The 25,623-nt window shown below is 39.0% G+C and overlaps 1 long non-coding RNA gene and 1 other non-coding gene across 4 annotated transcripts; one reads left to right on the forward strand and one right to left on the reverse strand.

Annotated features, from left to right (window-relative positions):
- Window positions 1-7,225: 7,225 nt before the first annotated feature.
- LOC133816352 (uncharacterized) lies at window positions 7,226-8,975 on the reverse strand. 3 transcript variants are annotated; one of them, XR_009885179.1, is made up of 4 exons: window positions 8,876-8,975; window positions 8,735-8,791; window positions 8,314-8,616; window positions 7,226-7,922 (listed from the first exon to the last, which is right to left on the reverse strand). It is a non-coding gene; the product is annotated as an uncharacterized LOC133816352 (long non-coding RNA). The 3 variants fall into 3 exon arrangements; XR_009885178.1 differs by having other exon boundaries at window positions 7,226-7,682; window positions 7,750-8,616; XR_009885177.1 differs by having other exon boundaries at window positions 7,226-8,616.
- An 8,742-nt stretch (window positions 8,976-17,717) lies between these two features.
- Window positions 17,718-17,824, forward strand: LOC133820483 (small nucleolar RNA R71). The gene has a single exon (XR_009886891.1). It is a non-coding gene; the product is annotated as a small nucleolar RNA R71 (small nucleolar RNA).
- Window positions 17,825-25,623: the final 7,799 nt, after the last annotated feature.

The following is a 25,623-nucleotide window of genomic DNA, read 5'->3' on the forward strand; positions in this document are numbered from 1 at the left end:
GTCTTAGAAGTTGGTTCAAGTTGATTAAACACCAACAGAAACTAAGATTAATACCAAATGCATAGAAGATAAAAATATATAAATAAATTAAAATAAAGTTGAGGAAATCAATTGTCTCGAGGTTAAAAAACCTCATAATATAAAGTTACAAAAAAAAAGTAAATGATAAAAGAAAAGGAGAAAAGTCCTATGCCCCGCCAGGCCGCTCTGATGAGGTCACCCCCTCTCCATCCTGCTCGGTGGCAGTGGAAGTCTCCCCGGTCTCGGAGAGCGCCTCTTGTTGAAGGCGAGCTTTGAACTTCCCCAAGAAGGACTCCCACACGTCCAGCTCCAGAAAGGAGAAGTCACCATCCGGGTTGAAGACCCAGCAGTGGTACAGCATAGCCTCCATGGAGGAGATGGAAGATGCCCTCTCCGCCGCCAGAGCAGCCTTGGCCTCCTCGACCTCAACCTTTGCGGCGTCTAGTGCGGCCCGGGCAGCCTTAGCTTCCTCGAGCTCAATCTTCGCAGCGGCTAGGGCTGCCTTGGTGGCCTCGGCCTCCTGCAGCTTGGTCCGGGATACCTCCAGCTCGGTTTGCGCAGCGATCAAGGCAGCCTGCGCGATCCTCTCGTTTTCCCGGGCAGTTGCCAGGGCCGCCTTGGCGTCCCTTTCCTGTTGTTGAGCCGTCGCGAGGGCGACCTGAGTAGCCTGGTGCTCGCCTCTGATCTCCTCGATCCTGGCCCGGGACTGAGATATGCTCCGGTGGAGGGCCAAAGCCGCCTGCAAGACCAAAAGATAATAAGGAAAGTGCCTTAGAATATATATTTATATATATATATGATACAAACAAACAGGGAGTACCAGTGGCAAAGAGAACTTACCGTGAGGGTCATACCCAACGAAAACTCCATCACGTTCTCAGGGCTCCTTGTCTCGATCTCCCGCAAATCCCTCGAGGTGGCATTATAGCAATGATCCACCATGTAGGTCGCGGTCTCATAGACCGTCCCCCTGAAGACCTCGTGGACCTTCTCCAGGGCCTGGGGGTTGACTGGGACGCGAACTCCGGGAGTCGGAGCAGCCAAGGTCCCAGTGGACGCCGCCGGTTCCTGAATAGAGACAGGAGGTCGCGGGGGAGGTGGAGCCATCATCTTCTCCGTTGCAGGAGGGGGTGGAGGCACCTTCTCCAGAGCAGCAGGGGCTTGGTTTTTCCCCTTTGCAGGAGACTTGGAGGTCGTCCCGATGGCTTTCTTCGCCATCCGAAGTCTCTTCACCATGGGCCCGGAAGACCCTGAGGAAGGGTTTCCTCCGGGGAACATAGCTCGCAAATCATTGTTCCCGTGCTGCAACATCTCCTCTGTTGAAACAAAGACAACAAAGCATTAATATACATGTAAAAATATTTGTGCAAAAAAAAAAAAAAAAAAAAAAGCAGAGCTTAAGTATGTATTGAAAGGGGTCCTACCCTCTGAGCTAGAGGAGGAATCTATGGTCACGACCTCCGGCCCCGGAGCTTCAGCGGGGGATTCTAAGATAACGACTTCACGAGCTAGAGGAGGCTCTGTGTAACGCCCTAAACTCCCGGGACCGTTACGGTGTGCCTTGTAAACAGTGCTAAACTCGCTAATCGAGTCATTTGGCCAAAATCGTGTACTAAGTATGATTAGCGGTTTAGGGATTAAAAATCTTGGTTAAGATGTAACGTTTCATTAGAACGTTTAATATATATGTTGGGATCCCAAAATTATAATTTCAGAGCTCGCTACAAGAAAATATTTACAACAGGTCGTTCTACGCGACAAAACAGGGTTTAACCCTAGTTCCTCTTTAAACCTCGACCGTGGCGGACGAGCAGCTGCATATGTACACATCATCACCTAAGCTCTCCAACTCAAGGATGGTCCAGCTTTCTTTTGCCTTTACCTGCACCACATAGCACCCGTGAGCCGAAGCCCAGCAAGAAAACATAATATAGCATGAAATAATATCAACAGTGATCATATTAATTATTCAGGACCAACAGTCCAAACAAGTAGGTGACTATCGCAAAAGTCACAAATATGGGGACAACACCCTTTAGCCATGTGACGGTAGGATCACCAGGGCTTAATAAATAAGTGAGCATCTCACTAGCTTTAACAGGACAGGTGCATGGTGATTAGTCACCAACATAACCTTCCTCCTGACTCTAGAGTCATAACTGTGGAACAACGTTCCCTAGCCATGTGACAAACAGTCACCTGGGCCATATGCCCTGGCTCTGAATAACTAGTCTCAGAGTAGCCAAGCGCTTATAAGTTCGTCGACCTTAGGGTCGGTCCAGCGTTAATACGCCATATGAGTCATTCTTGCTGACATCGATTATATCTAATCTTCGTTTGGCTCGGCGTTCATGATGCTATGCCATCTCTGACTCTTAGGTCAGTAAAACACGACCAGTGTTCAACTCATTGTGAACCTGACTAATAAATCACAGCTTCACAGATGGATCTAACACTATTGCCGAATTTGACTAATAAGTCAGTGCCATACACAAGTAAGCCATGCCACCAAACATATATCACATGTCCAATATCCATATACAAGGTATTCAACATGCTTACTCAATAAGTACTAGTACAATTAGGACCATACACGAACACAGAGGCTCAAGCTCTGAACGATATCATACTCAGTATACAAAGCATGTCCTAATCACATGTTTCTCGTGCATCACATACATTATATTTAACAATCCAACATGCACCAATAATAGCCATGCATGTCACATTTAATAGTCAACCAACATGCATCAAGAATAGCCATGCATGTCACATTTACACAGGGTGTAGTTTTCTTACCTTGGGTTTGAGTAAGAATTAGTAAAAGAACGACCCTTGAGAATGATCAACCCTTTGATCCTTTAGCGGTCACCTAGTCATAACCAAATATGGAATCCCATCAATAAAATAAATCATAAAAAAAGTTTATAATCTAAAACCACACTCCCGGGATCCATCCCGCACTCTCGGGAATCTTAATATACTCAAACGGGGCAAAGGAACCAAACCCCAATCCTTAAAAGTCATTCCGAGCCCTAAAATAGGCTTGCTGAAAAATGGACCAGCGCTGCAGCCCTATTAAATGGCGCTGCTGCGCTATTTCCAAGTCAGAGAGCCCTACTCTCTGCCCTGCCTAGCGCTACTGCGCCAATTACAGACCATAAACTTTCTGGTTCTTCTTCCTTGCGATTTCTCTTAAAACCAACCCTCCAAATCAATCCCAAACATCACCCAAACATCCAATTCAACCCCAAATCATCATCTATATCACACCCTCATCAAAACCCACTCAAACTTACACAAAAACTTCCATGAATTCCCACAACTAACACCTCAAATTCTCAACTGAAAACCATAAGGAAAAACAGAGTATTGCTTATGATGAAATCTTACCTCAAGCTGGTTTTGGGTCCTCTTCAATGGACGAACTAAGTTCCTAAGCTCCCACCTTTGATTTCCTAGCTTGGTTCTTCAATTTGAGGTCAAAAATCAGAAAAGGAAAAGAAGAGAAGGAGAGGTACGGGAGAGAAAGAGATGAGGATGATGATGCTCTGTTTTGGTCTGAAGGTTTCTACAGCCTTGAGTTGATATAAATCTTAGGGGTGAAAAGACCATTTTGCCCATAGGTTAAATAAAGGCTTCTAAAGACTCCCAAGGGTATAATCATCATTTCCCGCCTATCTCGTTAATTATAATTAACACCCTCTAATTCCCGCTAATCTCAAAATTATCAAACACCAATAATTCATATCCCGTTACCCTATAATTCCCGGTAACGCTCTAATCACCAAATTACCCGGAGACTCACCCCAAGCCCCGAACTTAAACTCGTTATGACTAGATCAAAAACTTGCATTTCCATGATTGTCTCATGCCGAATGGCTCGAACCAATCCACATATAATGTGGTATTATTTATAATTCACCAACATGCATGAAAATAAACAATCACGCCCTCAACGGGCCAAATTACCAAAATTCCCTTATAATTAAAATTGAACCCATATGCATGCATTTACCATCATATAATAATATAATTCACATAAACATGCATATAATCATTGAATATCATAATAACTCAATTATGGCCCTCCCGGCCTCCTAATCAAGGTCATAACCCTTATTAGGAAATTCGGGGCATTACACTCTGGGTCCGGATCTGCCTCGGGACTGGACTCTTCTACGTACTGCCTAAGACCCGGAGCTACTACACCCTCCAGGAGGGAGGGCCACGACCTAAGATTGGTCTCCTACTCCTCGAAAAAGGCCGACCTAAAGGCCAAGGTATTATCTACAACTATAGTACCCCTAGGGTGGCTCATGTCATAACACAGCATAATTCCGAAATAAAATAATCCTAACTAACGAAAAATACCCTAAAAACTTAGACCATAAACGAGTCTAAAACTCGTTTATCAAACTCCCCCAAACTAAATCTTTACTCGCCCTCGAGTAAATACTCTAACAAGACTCAATCCTAACCAACCAAGTTGACGACACTAACCAATTCAAACACTCAAGACTGCTATGCATGTATAATTCTCAGGTAAAAAATTTCATGCAATTTAAACTTTAATCTAGATTTTCAGACTTAACCACTTCACAATTCACTGCAATTTGTCAACATCAAAGATCATTTACTCATAACTTGCAAATAAGATAATTGAACCACTTTATGCACATCAAAATCTCACCAACTAACCACAAACTCAAGTATTCCATATGCCTGCATTGCTTACTATTCTCCATTAATATAAACAAATGCACAAATAAGAATCAATAGGACTTTATAAGGGTTGTAATAGAAGGCTTAGGTATAGGTAGATAAAGAGACAATTTTTGGGCTTAATCATACCACAAGCATTCCACCAAACAAGCTTTCCCAACAATTTCACACCACTCATCCCTTGTTACCCTTTTTTTTCTGTGCAATGATTGAGAGTATATATATATATATATATATTTTCAATAAACTCCCCCATACTATGATTTTTTCAATAAATAATTGTTTGGGAGCATAATCATTTTTCACTTTCTTTGATTTTTTTTTTCTCAATCAAAAGTAATTTTCTGAATAACACATAATACAAACTTCCCATTACACATTCACCCCCCTCATATAATAATTTTCATGCTCATGGTATGGGTCAAAAAGAGTAAATGGTATTTTATTTTTCAGTTAGGCTCAAAAGAGTGTGTTAATCAAGAAAATGGTTATAAGGCTCGAAAGGGTTGACTAAGTAGAAAAATTTAACAGGGTTAGCTTGAAAGGCACAACCAATCCAAAAATTGCCTATATCATTTTCCTAAATGTGCACTGTTTCAAATTTCATCTCAAATAGTAAGCAAGCAGGTTCTAGAATTTTTCAAACTTTTCAATCCACAAACCAAATTTGACATGCATAAAATAACTCAAGTATAACATTTGCAATGTATGAACAATAGATCTCTGATGTCAACAAATCACAGTGAAAAACAAAGTAGTCTAACCAAGCACACAGATTATTTTTAGAAGCACATCAATTTTTCCTTTGGATTATACTACAAAACAGTCAATCAGATTGAAATGGCCATTATTGTCAACTTAATTTGTACTCTAAAACATGACACCAAATACAAACAAACAAACAAACAAACTGAAAACACATCAAAGAAAAACAGAACCTCTTCCCCAAACTTAAAACCGAACATTGTCCCCAATGTGAAGTATAAAAAGAATGGGAAAAGAGACTTACCTGACCAGCCACATCAGTATGGCGGTGGTGGTGGTTGGAACGAAGGTCCTTCAAAAGGCTGAGACTGCGGAGGCTGAGGTTCAGGAAAACCAGCAAATGACGGGGGTTGAGGCGGAGAGTAAAATGGAGAGTACGGTGGATAGGGCAGTGGTGGAGCAAAATAAGTGCGATCCGATTCATCTAACGACCAGTGGCTCACCAAATTGTTTAACTGAGCCACATGATTCACTTCATAATCATATCGATGGCCCAAATACTGATTCACCATATGTTGCTGTTGAACCACTTATTGATTTTGTTGGATTAGATAATCCAACTTAGCATTAACTTGCTGCATACTTGAATTACTACTGCCCCCCAACAATACTGGTTCAGCTTCTTCCTCCACATCAGTTTCCACACGACACTTGCCCTTTTTCCTTGTCTGCGGCACATACAGAGCAGGCTCAGGATAATCATTCATCAGATTGATGGACAACGTTTGTTGCAGCGACTGATAAATATCAGTAACGAATTCCGGAACACCAGCCTTACAGCACAACATCGTGATGACGGATCCATGGCCCAAACCTCCTGTGGTATGCCCATTTTCAATAAAATTAATGTTGGCCTTGATCCATATACCCAGATTAACGCTCATGCCCATCATCAATGCGTGCATCAATAAGACTCGATCTTTAGTCATATCAGACACATGACTAACTGGCATAAATCGAGCGCACACAAAAAATGCCCAAAATCTTGCCTCAATGTTAAGCTGGCACAATGCTATACTTTTAGGTAGACTGCCAGATAAATTCTAGGGAGCACCTTCAAAGCATAATTTATCAGCCACAGCCGTAAAATCTATAGATCCATTCAAGAACTGAGCATATTCCTCCTCCTCCTGTTTTATGTGCGGGGCTTTGAACACCTTATTGATAGCTTTAGCAGTGAAAGGCACACGTTTACCTCAAACAAAAACTGTATCATTGTCACTACCAGAAAATGGGGTCTTTACCTACCAATTGTAAGTGTAGGTAAAACTAGCCTAATGGTGGGTAATATGGTTTACCTACCAATATTGAATTGGTAGAGATTGGTAGGTAAAAGTTAGTGGGGAAAGAGTCTTTACCTACACCTATTAACACTGGTAGGTAAAAGAATCAGTGGACCCCACTAAGTTATAAATCAATTGATGAGTCATTAGATGACGTGTTTGATGACATGGCATCCTACGTGTATGCTGACATGGTTTTTGTAGTTTTACGTGTCTGATGACGTGGCATCATATGTGGCATCCTACATGGCATCCTACGTGGCATTCTGTGTTGCATCATATGTGGCATCCTACGTGGTGTCATTTTATTAGCCCACATAGCATTATTTTATTGGTTTGTTACACAATTTATATTTTGTTCAAATTTAATGGTTATGTGTAGGTAAAAGATAATAACAGTTATTTATAAATGTTATATATTAGAAATAAACTAGAAAAAAACCATTCAATAATAAAATGTTTAATGCTAAAATTCTTTATAATGTTCAATACTAAAATAAGTCATAAAGTTATCATTTTAAGGTTACCCTTACCAAAATAAAAAAAACTTCATAAAGTTCATTCCTTAGTAAATTAATGTAAATAAACTAAGAATCATCTTGTGACTCCCGAACTGAAATAGATGGCGCCTCTCTTAAATTTGCATCTAAAGCTTGGTCTGTTGGAGGTGGTGGAGGCGGTGCCATCAAATTGTTATGACGAAGTATATCAACAACTACACTAAGTTGTTCGTTAGCAGCATTAAGGCGGGAAGTTGTATCATTAAGTCGTTCAACTAACTCTTCATAAGTTGGTTGATTACCCACAATGACCCTTCCAAGCTTTTCTCATTTGTTCATCAATGCATTTTTAAGTTGTCTCATCATTCAAGTTGATGTCAAAATGTTCCTATAACATAAAACAATATTAATTATAAATATTACAAATATAAATGTAATATTGTGAAATGACTTACCAAAAGATAGTGTCGCAATGGAGCTCTCACATATCACTATTATTGTTAATTTTGTCTGCAACAGCATGACAAAGTTTGATAATCTTTTTTGCAATCTCATATCCAGGAGCAGCTTTCCCTCCAATTATGCAGACACGCGGTACAACCTTCCTCCTGTCACTCTCATTCATATTCTGGAAAGGGAAGAACCAACTATTAGCTACTTACTGGAAAATACTTATACCCCAAAAAGGAAAAAGAAAAAAGAAAAAAAGAGAAGAGAATACATTAGTATACAGATCCAATTAATTGCACCACTTACATCTGTAATAATCATTTATACAAGTGATCATTAACTGACACAAGATTTAATTATGCGAATTCCAAATGGTGTTAGAATAATTTATTACCAACAATTAGCATGTAGTGAAAGAAGGAAAAAGAGAGATCCACGGTACTGCAGACAAATCATTTGATAGCTATAGAAAACTATGACCACTTCAATGACACTTAACAATGATAAGAAGAAAGAGGCTTGAAAAGTTGCAGGAAATAAGTATGCATGAGTAAAGGCAGTAACAGGACCTTGTAATTTTTTATCCAGACCTTTAAACCACTCAGCCCTTCAATGTATTCTGCAAGCCTCATTTTATTAACCCTCCTAACCTACAATGTGAAATGGCCAGAACATGTTAACACATTACTTTTGCATCAATGCTCGTGATCTTAGCTAGAAGGTACCATCTTCCATTCTTGCTGCAGATCTGCATCTGTCGCACATTCTTGGAGGCCAGTCAGAAGGTCAACATTGCGAATCCAAGCTTCTGTTCCAAGCCATTTTGTGATAAGATCACAAAGACTGGGATTGCTTACTACAATCCATCGTCGCTGACAAAAACACAAAAGTAGATCAATACAATCACATATCATTAATTTTTCCTGTGCAATTTCAATGATATGCTTTCAACCAATATGTAAAATGAATAAGGTGCGATGTCTTTTCTACCTGAGTTACACCATTTGTCTTGTACTGAAATTTCTCAGGCCACAGCTCATAGAAGTCCTTTTGAGATACAGAGGACTCAGGTGAGTTCATCAAATGTTCTCAAATAATTAATTTGAAAGAAAAAATGACACATTACAATACCTTGAACACCTTGGTCTTTAATAACTCAAAATGTACTTTTGAAACACCATTTACAGTATGGGAACAAACAATTGATAGGTTCGCCGCCCGAATACTCTGTCAAATCAACGATAATCGATTTTACCAAATAATAGATGTATATATGTAAAGAGTATCTTAAGAATATACAGTTAACCAATCAGATTACAATCTACAAAAGAGTGAGACACTCTTTTCTCACTCTTTTGTGGAGCACATTCATCCTCCTCTAATACTATCTCTTTTAAAAATATTCAACAAAATCATGATACTGGATATTTATCATTTTGTGAAATAGTTGAATAGTAGTTTAATATCCAAAGTTGTTGATCCAAATTATGACTGAACTTAAAAACGCAAAATTATTTTGGTGTGTGTTAGTGAGATTTCTTTTTTCCTAAAAATAAAAGATATTTATTTATTTTCTACCATTTATTGTTTTAATAACTGGATTAAGAAACTCCAAGTTTGATTGAAAAATGTAAAGAACTTGATTTTAAAAGGCATTTTGTAAATGTTTTGAGTATTATATTAATATCCAAAATCATTGTTCCATTCTAGAATTCTCTATAATTCATGTTGATTTACAAAATTAGGCTTGGCTGAATCTTAGCAAACTATGTCATCTATATTCCTCTAAACTATACCAGACCAAATTCAACCAATAGACATACAGTAAATAAGCCTACAAACAGGCACACTTACAAGCCTACAAACAAGCACGCAAGCCTACAAACAGGCACGCTAACAAGCCTACAAACTGGCATTGGCAAGCTCACAGACGGTCCCAAAAAAATCCTACCAAAGGGGATGGGAGAAACACTTACAGATATAGAGACCTACAACTAGGCACAAACCTCCTTCTCCCAAACTTCATAAGATCTTTTACATTTTAAAAAATTACTATCGGACAAAAAGCTAGATAATAATTTAACTGTATAAGTGAGAAAAAGGAGATACATCATTCAAAACCACACATATTTGATAGGGGCAGAAGCTTTTACAAGATGATTTTACAGAAAAATTTCCAGCACATATAATGTACTACCTTCTAGCACTAGAAGCACTGAACTAGTATATTATCAAAGCAAGAAAAATACCCTCTAAACATAATACTACACAATTTATCACTAAAACTAAACAAGCAACCATAACTTAATCTAATCGGAGAATGATACCTATCATTCAATAAAATTACAAGATATTAAAGAATTATTGAAAAGGAAGCTACACTCTGATCAAAGGCCTGGAATTAATCTCACTGATCCTTAAAAGGTCAATTCAAATGAAGAAGTATTAAATTTAAACACGAAAACAATTCCAATACAAAACAAGGCAAATTGAGAAAATCATCATTAATATTCATAGCAGAGAAGAATTAAAAACAGGATTTCTACTGGGAATATTATACCTGAGCCTGAATGGAACGAGATCGTACCAGCAAGAAGAGTAGTCAAACTTCAACTTAGTTTTTCGTACTTGATCAACACTATATCCTTTTCCTACATTCTAAAAGCACAGATGATAAGCCGAACATATTTTCTTATCATGAAAACTGATGGCATTAACCCCAATCTAAAAAAACTCATCAATTAGTCCCAGTACAAAACTTATCCTAAAACGAATTATAAGAATGAACATCATTTCTGACAAAATCATCACCTGAAACCCCTAAAATTTTATTCAAATCACATTTAATTAGCCACAAGGTCTGAAAATTTACCCCATCCAACTGGATAACCCTTAATTGATCAATAAACCTAAATTTAAAACCTTAAAATCCAAAACCCAAATGGAATTGAAGGAAACGGGAAATGAATCATTGAAAACAAAATTAAGAAGGAGGGTATATGGAAACTTACAATGATATCCTCACCTAACGTTACCTCTGAATTTTTCAGATTTAGGTCCCCCACCGATTGGATCTTCTTCTCCCCTGAAAACTATCAGCCCCAAAATTCTCTCTCTTTATTTCTCTTAACCTCACCTTGGTTGTTCCTGGTTGAAGGTTCTCAGCGAAACTCAGATCTGAGAAAGAAGAGTCTTCGGCAGCCATCGAATCGCTGTGAAGATGTAGAAGAACATATCAGAAGAAATGGAGGTGCTTGGATCCTCATTCACTCTGTCACTCAGATCGGCGCCCCCAATCGATACCCATCTCTTCTTCTCCAGCAACGATAACCTCAGAGGCAAACACAGGAGACGACACTGGGCAAGCAGAGGCGCTTGGCTTTTGGCAACGTAAGAGAGCGATCGATCAGAGCAGTGCCTGGTGCAAATCTGCGTGAGCGACCCATCGCTCCAGACGACGACAGATCGGAGCATGGAATCGATCTTCCTCTCGAACTCAGCGGACCACCATCGAGGCGAGTCGAGCACCGAGTCAAACCGAGTCTCGAGATCGAACAGCTTATTTTTCTTATTTGATTGGACTTTTCTCCGTAGATTTGCATTTTATCAACGTTTGAAAAGTAATGTTTATTTGTTTTTAAGATTTGTACATTTGTTAAAAATAATATGACATGTTAAAAATAAGTAAGATGATATGTAGGATATTTTTAACACATCATCACACAACTCAGCATCATTTTTATTAAAAATTAAAATAATAAGAGGGAAACATTGGCGCCAAATGCAAAAAAATTTCCCTCCAGTATATGTGTAGGGTAACACTCTTTACTTACCCATATTATTAGTAGATAATCATCCTTCTAAAATATTATAATATTGGCAATATTTACCTACCTATAAATCTTACGAATAAATATTGGTGGGTAAAGGTTCCCTTTACCTACCAATATATATTGGTAGGTAAAATATTGGTAGGTAAAGATCAGATTTCTTGTAGTGTGTGTTTATCTCTTAAATTCGCATAAAACTCATATACCAATGATACATTAGCCTGTGCCAATTTAGTCACAAAATCTCCCCATTTCCTATTCATAAGATTTGCCCGAACCCGTTCAAAAATCTGATGAGTAAAAGGTTCAGACTGATATTCCACTTCACGCTCAGGAATCAAAGGCTTTCTAACAAATTTCTCATAGCGCTCCTGAGCCTTAAAATTGATAAACCTAGTCTCATCATACTCGTGCTCTGAACTATCCTCCCTTGGTTGAGAAGCAGATGCTTGTCCCTTTCCTTTATCCTTATTTCTACCCGCTCTACTCTTAGGAGCCATTATCCACACTCTCACCAACCCACAAGACAGAATTTTGACAGCACCTCCCCTACAAATGAACCCTTTTCCTCTTCACAAACACTTACAATATTCACTCTTTCAAACAAATAAACTAAGATCCCAAACCCAAACCACAGATGGGATCCACCCTCAACAATCAATCAAAGCAATCCAATCCAATCCCAAATACCAAAAAAATCTGAGGAGAAAAGGGAGAGGAACCACTTACCAAACCTTACAATGGACACCTTTATGCTTGAATTAGAACATCCCCTTGAAAATTTCCATCTTCATCAAGAAATTAAATCAATGAATTTCTAGGGTTTCAAAACAGATTTGGGGAAAAATTGAAATGGTCCTTGAGAAGAAAGAAAAGAAAGGAGGGAAATAAGAGGAGAAATGAATGAGAGATGGAGGATGTGTGGAGAAATTTCTGGGAATTAGGCTCAAAGGGAAAATATATGGGGGTTATGGAGGGGATGGAGGAGAGAATATGGAAATGAGGAAAAAAAATGTAGAGGAAATGAGGGGGAAAATCGCAACCCCTCTGTTTTAAAAAAAAAAACTGGACAGAGCGCTGTAGCGCTGAATGTATAGCGCTATAGCGCTCTTGCACGACCTGGAATTTTGCTTCTGGAACCAGCGCTGTAGCGCTCTCGTAACAGCGTTGTAGCGCTGGTGACCTCCCACTTTTTTTTCTTTTATGAGATTAGCGCCATAGCACTATGAATACAGCGCTGTAGCGCTAGTGCACCTTCAATCACCACATTTTTTTTTCACGATTTTCACGGTTCAAACAATACATTAAAATAAAAATAAAAACAAATTTCCTTCATTGTTCAAAAACAAAAAAATAAAACAAAATGAATTTAAAACTGAGAACTGCCTCCTCAAAGCGCTGTCTTTAACGCCATTTAGCCGGATGCTGAATCCCTCTTCAAAGAGGCTTTAAAAGAAGGATCGACTTTGCCTGATCAACATGACCACCCAAGTAGGGTTTCAATCTCTGGCCATTGACCTTAAAAGAATCACCTGAGTTCCCCCGAACTTCCACAGAACCGTATGGAAAGACCTGAACATTAGTGAATGGTCCTAACCATCTTGACTTCAATTTGCCAGGAAAAAGTCTCAATCTTGAATTAAAAAGAAGTACCTTCTGCCCTGGTTGGAACTCTTTCCTAACTAAGTTCTTGTCATGCCAAGCCTTTGTTCTCTCTTTATAAATCTTGGCGTTTTCATAAGCCTCATTTCTGAACTCATCAAGTTCATTCAGTTGCAACGACCTTCGTTCACTGGCTGCACTCCAATCAAAATTCAACTTTTTCATAGCCCAGAATACCCTATGCTCCAACTCAACTAGTAAATGACACGCTTTACCAAACACCAACCTGTAAGGAGACATGCCTATTGGTGTTTTGAATGCAGTTCTGTAGGCCCAAATAGCATCATCTAATTTCTTCGACCAATTTTTCCTCGAACTGTCAACGGTCTTCTCAAGGATACTTTTGATTTCTCTGTTTGAAATTTCAGCTTGCCCATTCGATTGAGGATGGTAAGGCAATGCTTTTCTATGATATACTCCATAACGAGCCAATAATGCATCAAGTTGTTTATTTACAAAGTGTTTTCCTTCATCACTAATGAGAGCTCGGGGAGTGCCAAATCTAGTAAAAATATGTTTATGAAGAAAATTAAGCACAGTTTTACCGTCATTGGCCCTAGTTGCTGCAGCCTCCACCCATTTAGATACATAATCTACTGCCAATAGAATATATTCATTGTTGTAAGATGGTGGAAAAGGCCCCATACATCAAAAAGTTCCACTTCAAGAATTCCCTGTAAGGGCATCTCATTTCTCCTCGAGATATTACAAGTTCGCTGACATCTATCACAAGCCCTTACAAAAGCATTTGCATCTTTGAATAATGAAGGCCAATAGAAACCACTTTGTAATACCTTGGCTGCCGTTCTGGATGCACCAAAGTGCCCACCACATTGTTGAGTGTGGCAATGGTTGAGAATTGACTGCATCTCTTCTTCAGGAACACATCGTCTGATAATTTGATCCACACAATGCCTATAGAGAATAGGCTCCTCTCAATAGTAATGTTTCACCTCAGAAAATAATTTCTTTAATTGCTGCTTCGACATTTCAGGAGGCACAATTTTGGCAACCAAGAAGTTCACTATGTCAGCAAACCAAGGGACAGCTAATTTCTCACTTACCCCAAACAACTGCTCATCAGGAAAGTAATCATTGATTTGCACTGCTTTCTTATTGTCAGTCTCCTCCACTTCAAGTCTAGAGAGGTGATCAGCTACCACATTCTCGCTGCCCTTCTTGTCACGAATTTCCATGTCAAATTCTTGAAGTAAAAGAATCCATCTAATCAGGCGGGGCTTTGTATCTTTCTTTGACATCAAGTATTTAATGGCAGAGTGATCAGTGTAGACAATCACTTTATTACCAATCAGATACGGTCTAAATTTATCATAAGCAAACACAAAAGCTGGCAACTCTTTTTCTGTAGTAGCATAATTCAGTTGAGCATCATTTAGAGTTCGACTAGCATAATAAATAGACCTGAATACCTTGTCAATTCGCTGTCCCAAAATTGCCCCCACTGCATAGTCACTAGCATCACACATTAACTCAGCAGGCAATTCCCAATTTGGAGCTATCACAATTGGAGCAGAAATAAGCTTTTCTTTCAAGAAATTGAAAGCCTTCAAACATTCATCATTAAAATCAAAGACAACTCCATTCATAAGCAGATTCGAGAGAGGCTTGGACACTTTAGAGAAATCTTTTATGAATCTTCGATAGAACCCAGCATGACCAAGAAAACTTCTTACACCTTTGACTGAAACTGGTGGAGGCAGCTTTTCAATGGTAGAAATTTTTGCTCTATCTACCTCAATTCCCTCACTCAAAATTTTATGGCCAAGAACAATCCCCTCTTTCACCATAAAATGGCATTTCTCTCAATTCAACACCAGATTTTCCTTCTCACAACGATTCAACACGTTTTCCAAGTTACCCAAACAAAGGTCAAATGATGAACCAAAAACAGAGAAATCATCCATGAATATCTCAATACACCTTTCTACCATATCTGAAAATATAGCCATCATGCACCGTTGAAATGTTGCAGGGGCATTACATAGTCCAAATGCCATTCTCCTGAAAGAAAATGTGCCATAGGGACATGTAAATGTTGCTTTCTCTTGATCCTCTGGTGCAATAGCGATCTGATGATACCCTGAATACCCATCCAAGAAACAGTAGTAGCTATGGCCTGCCAATCTGTCAAGCATTTGATCAAGGAAAGGCAAAGGGAAATGATCCTTCCATGTTGCCTTGTTGAGCTTGCGGTAATCTATACAAATCCGCCACCCCATTACAGTTCTTGTTGGAATGAGTTCATTGTTTTCATTTTTTTACCACTGTCATACCACCCTTTTTAGGTACCACTTGCACAGGGCTCACCCATGCGCTATCAGAAATTGGGTAGATCACCCCAACGGCCAACCATTTAAGAATTTGCTCAAGTATGACTTCCTTCATGGCTGGATTGAGTCTTCTCTGGGCCTCTATGGATGGCTTGCTATTCTCCTCCAATAAGATTTTATGCATTACTGTCGATGGGCTTATTCCTCTAATATCTGCCAAGGTCCACCCAATGGCCAATTTATGCTCCCTTAAAACCCTCAACAATTTCTCCAATTCTATCTTTGACAGGTCAGCTGACACAATGACAGGTAAAGTTTCATTCTCTCCCAAATATGCATATCGCAAATGATCTGGAAGAACCTTCAATTCCAGCTGCGGTGGCTGCTGAATGGATGTTAGCAGTTTATCAGGCGCGTCTGCTAATTCTTGAAACTTCTTCCAGTATGGCAGGAAGGAATTGATCCAGTTTACACAATCTCTTATCTCAGCATCATCATCGTCGACCTCATCACCCAATAATACTGCCTCTAAGGCATCACTATTCATCCTTCTCTATCACATCCACACTATAGCAACTGTCACTAGCCACCAGATACTTCATGGCCTTGAAGACATTAAAGACCACCTCATCTCCTTGAACTCTAAGCTTAAGCTCTCCCTTTTGAACATCAATAAGAGCTTGACCTGTGGCTAGAAATGGTCTGCCGAGAATAATTGGTACATCTGTATCCTCCTCCATGTCCAGAACGATAAAGTCAGCTGGTAATATAAACTTATCCACTTTCACAAGAACATCTTCAACAATACCCCGTGGATGTGTCACCGATCGGTCTGCTAGTTGTAGAGTGATAGTTGTTGGTTTTGCCTCCCCCAAACCAATTCTTCTAAACACAGATAAGGGCATCAGATTAATCCTCGCCCCCAGATCACATAAAGCGTGTTTGCATTCAAATTTGCCAATGGTGCAAGGTATGGTGAAGCTCCCCGGATCTCTCAGCTTTTGGGGTAACTTCCTTTGTAATATCACACTGTACTCTTCAGTGAGTGCTACTGTCTCATAGTCTTCCATCCTCCTTTTCTTAGACAGAATCTCCTTCATGAATTTCACATAGCTGGGCATCTACTCCAAGGCCTCAGCAAAAGGAATATTTATATGTAGCTTTTTAAACACCTCTAAAAACTTAGAAAACTGTTTATCCAGTGTAGTCTTTCTAAGCCACTAAGGATATGGAACTCAAACTGGCTGCTCATTAACAACTGGCGGACTCTTTTCTGAAAGCTGGTGGTCTTCAGTAACCCTTGCTGAATCAGACTGTTCACCCATCTCTCCATTCTGAACCACTGCCTGTGGAGTTCTAGACTGCTCAGTTTGCTTCCCACTCCTCAGAGTAATTGCCTGAACTTGCTCCTTAGGGTTGACTTTAGTATTACTAGGAAAATTTCCCTGCGGTCTATTATTAAGCATATTAGCCAACTGCCCTACTTGACTTTCCAGGTTTCTGATAGAAGATCTAGTCTCTGTCATAAACTGAGTTTGAGTATTGGTGAGGGTCAATAATGCAGCTTGCAATTCATTAGGCCTTTCAGGTGGAGCTTGATTCATTGATTGTTGAGGTCTAGGCTGTTGTGATGAAGAGGCTTGATGCATTGGTGGCTAAGGCATATTATTCTGAAATTGACCCTGAAACTGAGGTTGCTGGCCCTGATTATTCTTCCAAGAAAAATTAGGATGATTTCGCCACCCAGGATTGTAAGTATTGGAGAATGGATTATTGAATGGCCTCTGAAAGTTTCCCACCGCTTGAACCTGAGCTTGATCCATCGGAGTATTATTATTCATACTAATAGGGCACTGATCAATAGAGTGAGAACCACCACAAATTTCACACCTAACTGCCATTTGAACCGCATTAGCAGATACAATGCTCTGTTGTAACTGTTTTGTCAAGGAGGCAACTTGTGCTGTTAGAGCAGTGATTGCATCCAGCTCGTGCACCCCAACTACCTTTCTGACCCCCGATGATCTTTCCTCAGACCACTGATGGTTATTTGTGGCCATGTCCTCCAGCAGCTCATAAGCACCAGTTGCACTCTTGCTCATAAAAGTACCACCCGCTGCAGTATCAATAATGGTTCTGGTAGTAGGACATAAACCATTATAAAAATTATGTACTAACATCCACTGTTCAATGCCATGATGAGGACATCTTCTCAAAAGTTCTTTGAACCGTTCCCAAGCTTCATACAATGATTCTCCATCATTCTGGAAAAAATTATTGATTTCTCCCCTCAATTTAGCAGCTTTGGAAGGAGGGAAGAATTTTGACAAAAACTTCTGAGCCAGATCTTGCCAGGTGATAATAGAGTTCGGTTGCAAAGAGTTCAACCAACTTTTAGCTCTATCCCTTAGAGAAAATGGGAAAATCCTAAGTTTAATAACGTCATCACTCACCCCATTGTATCTGAAAGTTCCACACAGCTCCAGAAAATTAGACAAATGGGTGTGAGGATCTTCAAAAGGCAACCCATTAAATTGAACAGAGGATTGCACCATTTGTAAAATAGCTGGCTTGATCTCAAAGTTGTTAGCCTCTACAGCTGGTGGGTGTATACTGTTTTGTACTCCTGTCAGAGTGGGTAGTACATAGTCTCTCAGGCACCTCTCAGCATTATTCTGAGCCTGACCCCCTTGTGCAATTCCAGGAATTAAAACATTCCTGCCATCCCCATCATTCTGTGCCATCTTCACAGACTTCTGGGCTTCCCTCTTGTTCTTTCTGTTTTGCTTGCAAGACTTTTCAATCTCAAGATTCAAAGGAACAAGACTGTCTGCTCCTTTTCTGCCACGCATATAACATAATCCACCTGAGATAGACAAATTAAGCAACTAAACAGATTAGAAACAAGAGAAATTAAAATCAAATTAGAATAAAAATTAATCAGACTAATATTGATAATTATTTTCAGTCCCCGGCAACGGCGCAAAATACTTGTTGCGAAATTTTTAAGCTATGCAAGTGCACACAGTCGCAATTTGTAATAATATGGTAAAAACCAAGTATCGTCCTCAAGGACTGAATTCTCAATTACCAGTCAATTAATTTCTCTTTCTATTTGATCAATTAGAATTCTTGATTCTTTTAGACACCGCAAAAGAAACTATAATATTCAGAAGCAATAATTAAAAATTAAACAAATAACAAATAATAGCAAAACCTTGGATTGAATTCACTGTAAAACAAATAGGAATCCTAATCTTCTCTACTATCCACTCTATTAATCTTTAATGCAATTACTACTGAAACTCTTCTTCACTGAAATGATAGGTTTGTAAAAGTGTTAACTATTCAAGTTAAGAAATAGAAAACTCGACCTAGTGTGAATTCCCTATATTTCTATGGTAAATTCAAACAATAGGAAGCAGTGAATACAACCCTCAATCACATAAACCAATTTGATACTCTCGTTCTAAATTGAAGTCTATGTCTATTCAATTTTAGCATATTCAAATCTCACTTTTCAGATTTTGATTCAAATTCGTAAATCATATGTAAAAGATGCGCAGTCAAATACATACACAATAAACTCAAATTGAATAGATTTTAGAATGAAGAGGAAATAGATAAATGCATTAAATCATAATAGAGTTTCAAGAGAGTCAATTAGAAAACCTAAACAGAAATTTAGTTCATGAACATGACTAAATCAAACATAAACATGAAATCAAAAGATAAAGAAGAAAAAGAACTCTGAGTTTTTCTTGTTGTCTCTTCTGTAGCCTCCTTGCTTAATCTAGGGTTTTGGTAAATCTCCCCCAATAAAACTACTCAAGTCACAACATTATGTTTCTAAAATATCCCTCCAAAGTTCCAAGTGAAAAGACCAAATTGCCCATCAAAAAATGATCAGATATGTGAAAATCGTGTCACCAGCGCTGTAGCGCTATGTTCTTGGCGCTAAAGTCAGAAACACCTTGAAGAGAAATCTGGGCACCAGCACTGTAGTGCCCTTATCGTAGCGCTGTAGCGCTACTTCCAGAACCGACCTCCTGAAAAACTACATCCAAGCGATGTAGCGCTGTTGTTGTAGCGCTGTAGCGCTAAAGTCAGGAACCTCAATTCTTCAGAAATCCTTCCTAGCACTACGGCGCTCCCTTAGTAGCGCTGTAGCGCTACTTACAGAACCCAAAAGTCCACAAATCCGTCCCAATTTTGTTCCACTTTCACTCCTTTTCACTATTTGTATCACTTTAGCATTAATCACCCTGAAACATGAACAAACAAACATAATTCCGAAATAAAATAATCCTAACTAACGAAAAATACCCTAAAATCTTAGACCATAAATGAGTCTAAAACTCGTTTATCAGGGTGGCTGGGCAGCTCGATGACCGCAGCCAAATTTGGAAAATGGGTTAAGTAGTAGAACCCGTCGCCTCGCCCCCGCTGCTTCGGGCTGGCTTTGAGGCAGAAGAAGTAGAGTATGTCCGCTGGCGTGGGGACCTCCCATTCCTGCTTCAGGAATAGATACTTTAACCCCGCTAACAGACGGTATGAGTTAGGGGGGAGCTGGAAGGGGGCCAGCTTCACGTAATTTAAAAAATCCGCAAAGTACTGGTCCAATGGAAGGAAGGCCCCAGCCTTGAGATGCTCGTCGCTCCAGCCGGCGTACTCCTCGTCGAGAAGCGCACAGCTCTGCTCGCCTTCAAGGGGAGGTCGGGCATCCAGGGCGCCCCTCCCTATCTCAATGTTATGGGAAAGCATAATTTTATTCACTTTCCCCTGGGTGGTGACCTTCGAGGCGATCCTCTCTGCCTCGAAAAAGGCGTCGGGCCCCACCTCGACCTCCTTCTCCACAGTTGGACCGAAGTTGGGGATCAGGGAGTCCATGGACACCTCCTTTCCTTTGTTGGTTTGCTGGGAAGACGAGCTGCCAGCACTCTTCTTGGGTGCGCTCTTCTTTGGTCCCATCTGGTCGCCTAACGAACAAAGAAGAAAATTTAGAAAAGGCGACCTAAGCATAAGAAAGAATCTAGCGCGAAGGGTTTCCTTTACACGGGCTAAGGTAATCTCAGCCCGTGGCGAGTGAGACCACGCGGTTCTATGAACACGCACCTGTGCTCCTAACGGGTCCCCGATTACTCGGAATCCGTATGTCAGGAGGGTCAAAGTAAAAGTTTTCCTTGGAAGGAAAGTTTTAGTAGGCAACAGTAGGTAAAACCGCCTGTGAAGCGTGTCCCCTAAGCTACCCGGTTTTTTCACCCTAAAAACTTCTTGTTCCAAACAGGCATAAAAAAATTTTACCCTGAAAATCACCCCAAAATTCGTATCCTATGAGTCATGCTCCTAAGTGGTTTTTCCTATGGTCGGTACCCTTAGGATAAAAACCTACGCATAAAATACCAGCAAAAAAGAGCAGAAGACAAGAAACCTACTGCATGCGACTAAAGAGAAAGTTTACCTAAGCAACAGTGAAGGAAAACATTTAAAACATGCACAAACGGGGGACTTACAGAAATGTTTTGCTGTGAAGAGACTGAAAGGGTCGTCTGGGTTGAAATCCTGTTGGGATCGCTGGTACCGAAGTCTCGAAGGAGCTCTCATGTCTGAACTTCTGGAACGATGGGAACAGTGACCGGAAGAAAGAAAGGGTTTTGAGACTAAGAAGAAAGAAGAAGATGAGAAAATTTTCAAATGAAAGGGTAGCCCATGCGAAAGGTGGCCAGCCCTTTTATATACGTAAAAGGCCAAAGGATGAGGGTCGTTCGATCGCCTTGATGTAGGATATGAGGATCACTACTCGCAAGACGAAACGACGACCAAAGATAGGCTAGGCCATTTAAGGCGGTCCTCGGAAGACGGACCATCACCAACCACGATGCTCCACGTATTCGATACCAGCGTAATGGACAGAATGGGAAGAGTCCACAAAGAAGCCTAAAAGCCCCCACTGTGGCCCCAGGTGACGTCATATGCCACGAGCAGGGGCTTGGGGGGAAAATGTACGCCCTAAATATCCATGGGCTATTAGCGAGCTGAGAAATGGTATAGTTATATCAGCCACGTGGAAGCCACGTACCCGGAGCTACTGTTACAAGGTCCTATCTCTTTAGCTCGAGGTAACCAAAGGCTTAATGAGATTACTAAGGAGTCGGGTCAGAAGTATGGACACCACGAGCTAAGATTACATCAAGCTCGAGCCACGAGCTTGAGTTGGCACCTCTGACCTTTTATAAAGTCAACCACGCAATGTAAACGTGCATATATTAGACATCACGTGTCTGATCCATCCCTGAATTCTCGGACACGCAGCATAAACGTGCGTGTTCAGGCACCCACGGCTGGGTTGGGCCGTGCGGCCCATTATCCCCCTTACCTAATTATTAGACCACACTTCAATGTCAGGTTTTAGGAATTAATCATGAATGTCACAGAAGTGACATGATGGGTAAGAAGGTCACGGGATGACCTCCCTTGCCAACACCCAGGTGCCCTCTCCCTATAAATATAGAGACCCTAGGAGTTACAAAGGGTTGGATTCTAATTTGTAAAGAAATACCCTGTAAGGAATATCATAGAGATATTAATAATATTGGCTGGTGGACTAGAAGGATTTTAACCTTTGAACCACCTAAAAAAGTATTCGTGTTATCATTTTACTTTGAGATCATTCATCTATTACGATTCATTATTTAGCACTAATCCCTCTCCTTATTCTATTAATTACTTGTTGCCAAAGAACCGCGTCAACACCTTTTTAATTTCAATCTAGTATTATTTTGAATAATAATTTGATCATAGTCCTCGTGGGTTCGACCCTTATTTACCGCTATACTGAAGTAGTTGGTGTAAGTGAATAAAAAAATATATATTTGAATTTGATACAGCATACGACACGCATCAAATTTTTGGCGCCGTTGCCGGGAACTATTTTATTTAATTTGTTATTCATTTTTTTCTCTTTTTATTAACTTGATCTATTAGTTGTGGTTGATGTTTTTAGGGCTTGCATTGAACTTGGTTTGAGACATGGAAATGTACTATCAACACTGTTATGATCCTCAAATGAATAGATATGACTCCTATTCTAGCAATTACAATTCACAATGGGAGGAGTATTCTAATACTTTCTATGGTGGAAATCAATATGTTGAGCCAAATTACTACTCTCAATCAGAATATAATGAGCTCACCCCACAATATTCAGATCCATCAATTGGAGATCTCATCAATGCATTGAATGCCAGCACTCTCCAACTTCAACAGATGTCAGAGCAGGCTTATGGGCCTTTTCCTCGACAACCTCCTACAGGAATGTCACAAGATCAGGAACCATCAATTTCAGATATGCTAAAAACCTTGGTGGCTTCAACTATGCAGACCCAAGCTATTCTTCAGAGTACAGAAGCGTCCCTCAAGAATTTGGAGAGTGCTATGGGACAAATTGTTACATCATTGAATAATCTTGAGGTTGAGAATATTGGAGAATTACCCACAGAATTAGAGAGTAATCCAATAGAGAATGATGGTACCCTAACTATTCAAAGTGGTCCACAACTTGACTTGCCACCTCATCAAGACATAACATTTGATCTAATTCCAACTCAAGAAGTCAACAATTCAACCCCAGAAGTATCTTCTCCACCGGAGATCGAAACTTTCACGTCAGTTGGCTCATCATCACAGAACATGCTACACAAACCAACTGTCAGATCCTATGTCCCTATTCCTCCTTTTCCGAACAGATTGAAAAAATTTAAGAATGAGGAGGAAAATAAGGTGATCCTTAAAATCAATATTTCGCTCCATACAACCATTAAACAAGTACCACAGTATGCTAAGCTTCCTAAGGAGTTGTCCACAAATAAAAGAAAACTAAAGGGTGATAAAAATATAAGTGTGGGGGAGAATATTTTTTCTATTCTCCAAAGGAAGTTGCTACCCAATTGTCAAGACCTTGGGATGTTTATAAATCCATACAATATCAGTAAAAGCAGGTTTGATCATTGTATGATAGATTTATGAGCACCTATTGATTTAATGTCTTATTCTATTTTTGCTTCTTTAAATCTAGGGTTGTTAAAAGAAACCAATGTTATTATTCGATTAGATGATCACACTAATGCTTATCCCCTAAGGGTAGTTGAAGATGTTTTGGTGCAGGTTCAATTTGGTAGGCCATTCCGACTTATTAGAAGTACAAAGCTGGATGTCAAAGTATGGGCACTTACAATGAAATTTAATGGTGAAGTTATACAGTTTGATATGTTGAATTCTATTGAGAAGTACAAAAAGAATAAGGTTCTGTTAAATGACCCACCATGACAATCATGACCACATCATTCAGTCGAGCTAACGACATTAAACAAAGCAAACTTGCAGGAGTTTTTCTTACCTTTATATTTTTATTGTGCATTGATTTTTTTTATTTAGTATATGCCTTGAGGACAATGCATAAATTAAGTGTGGGGAAAGGGAAAACTGTTGTTTAATTTTTATTTGTCATTTTTTTAGTTGTTATTTGTGTTTGTGTTGTTTAGTTATTTTTTGTTGTTTAGTTGTTTATAGTGTCATTTTTTTATTTGTCTTTTAGGTTGTTATAAGCATGGTTTTGTTGAAAGTTGTCTGTCAATAATAAAACTTCTGATTGAGATAAGAATATGTTTAGGAAATTGATGAATTTTGCATGAATTGTGTGCTTAACTCTTGTCTAGTTGTTACTTAAGCTTGATCTTGAATTTTTAAACATAATGTGTTCACTTAGATTTACTTTTTCACTATTGTTTGGAGATATTTATGTATGCTATCATCTATATATATAGTCTCGACCACTCTAGAAACCATTGATTAATTGTTTGAGGCAAAATCCTAAGTACACATGATTAGGAAGATGATTAAGGCATGTTATTTGGATTGTTTGAGCCTTTCAAGCTTACCGATGAAATTAAATATCCTAGTTTCCCATTTTTGAGTCATAATGACTAATCTTTTTCTTTTATAAGCCAATATCGGAACCTTTGCAACTTAAAATTTTTATCCTTTTTGTGACCCATTACACCATAGTTTTATATGATTTGGTGGGTTAGATTATGGATTGTAAGAATGTGAAGTTGTATTGTTTTGTTGGATTATAATGTCAAAGTATATGATCTACTATTTCTTCCAATGCGTTGAATTGAAAAAGAAAAAAAACAGAAAAAAATCTGCATTGAGAAATATGAAAAAAAAAAATATTGCAAAAGTATAAGTGTGGGGGAAGTAGTAAGATCAATGTGGAAAGAAAAAAATAGAAAGATTATGTATCTTCTTGAATTGTATGGGAAATTTCTGGGAAGATCTAGAGAATAGAAAAGAAAAAAAATATAGGCTATGGTGTGATTTAAGCTTAAATATTCATTTTTCATCTACCTTTAACCTTAGTCTTACATTACAAGCTTTTAAAGACCTTTTGATTCTTGATTATATGTGTTTACATTAGTGGAGAACAATTGGTTAATATCTATGGAGTGGATATTTTTCAAGAAAATATTATTATAGATGAGACTTTAAAACATATTATGGCATGTATAAATTGATTCGAATGTTTGTGTTTTGCTAAGTTTGATTGTGTATAATCATAAAGAGATCAAGTTTAAGTGGTGAATGGGTATTGAGTTGAAATTCTAAGGAATGTGGAATTCAGATTTTTCTTATGACGTATTTGTTTTATCAATTTTTTAGACAAATAACGCTTTCGAAAAAACCATTGCTTATGTGTTTAGTTTTTATTTTGTTTGCTCAAGGACGAGCAAATGTCAAGTGTGGGGGAATTTGATAAGTACCGAATTTGTCTATTTTTAATTCATTATTCTTCTATTATTATGCACTTGATTATTTATTTATATATGTTTAATTATTTTATTTTGTGTTTTTAGGATTTTCAAGACATTTGGGTGAAAGTGAATGAATTTGGGATGTGTTTACAAGTAATGGTTAAGCTCGGAATTACAAGTCTGAAAATTCACACTTGATTTTGATAACTTTTCATCACTGTTTTGGAAATATGCCTAGAAATAGAAGTTTTAGATATTTTTCTTAACTTTCTATAGATCTTTTA

Source organism: Humulus lupulus, chromosome 2 (assembly GCF_963169125.1).
Source record: "Humulus lupulus chromosome 2, drHumLupu1.1, whole genome shotgun sequence".
In the NCBI taxonomy this organism is placed as follows: Eukaryota; Viridiplantae; Streptophyta; class Magnoliopsida; order Rosales; family Cannabaceae; genus Humulus; species Humulus lupulus.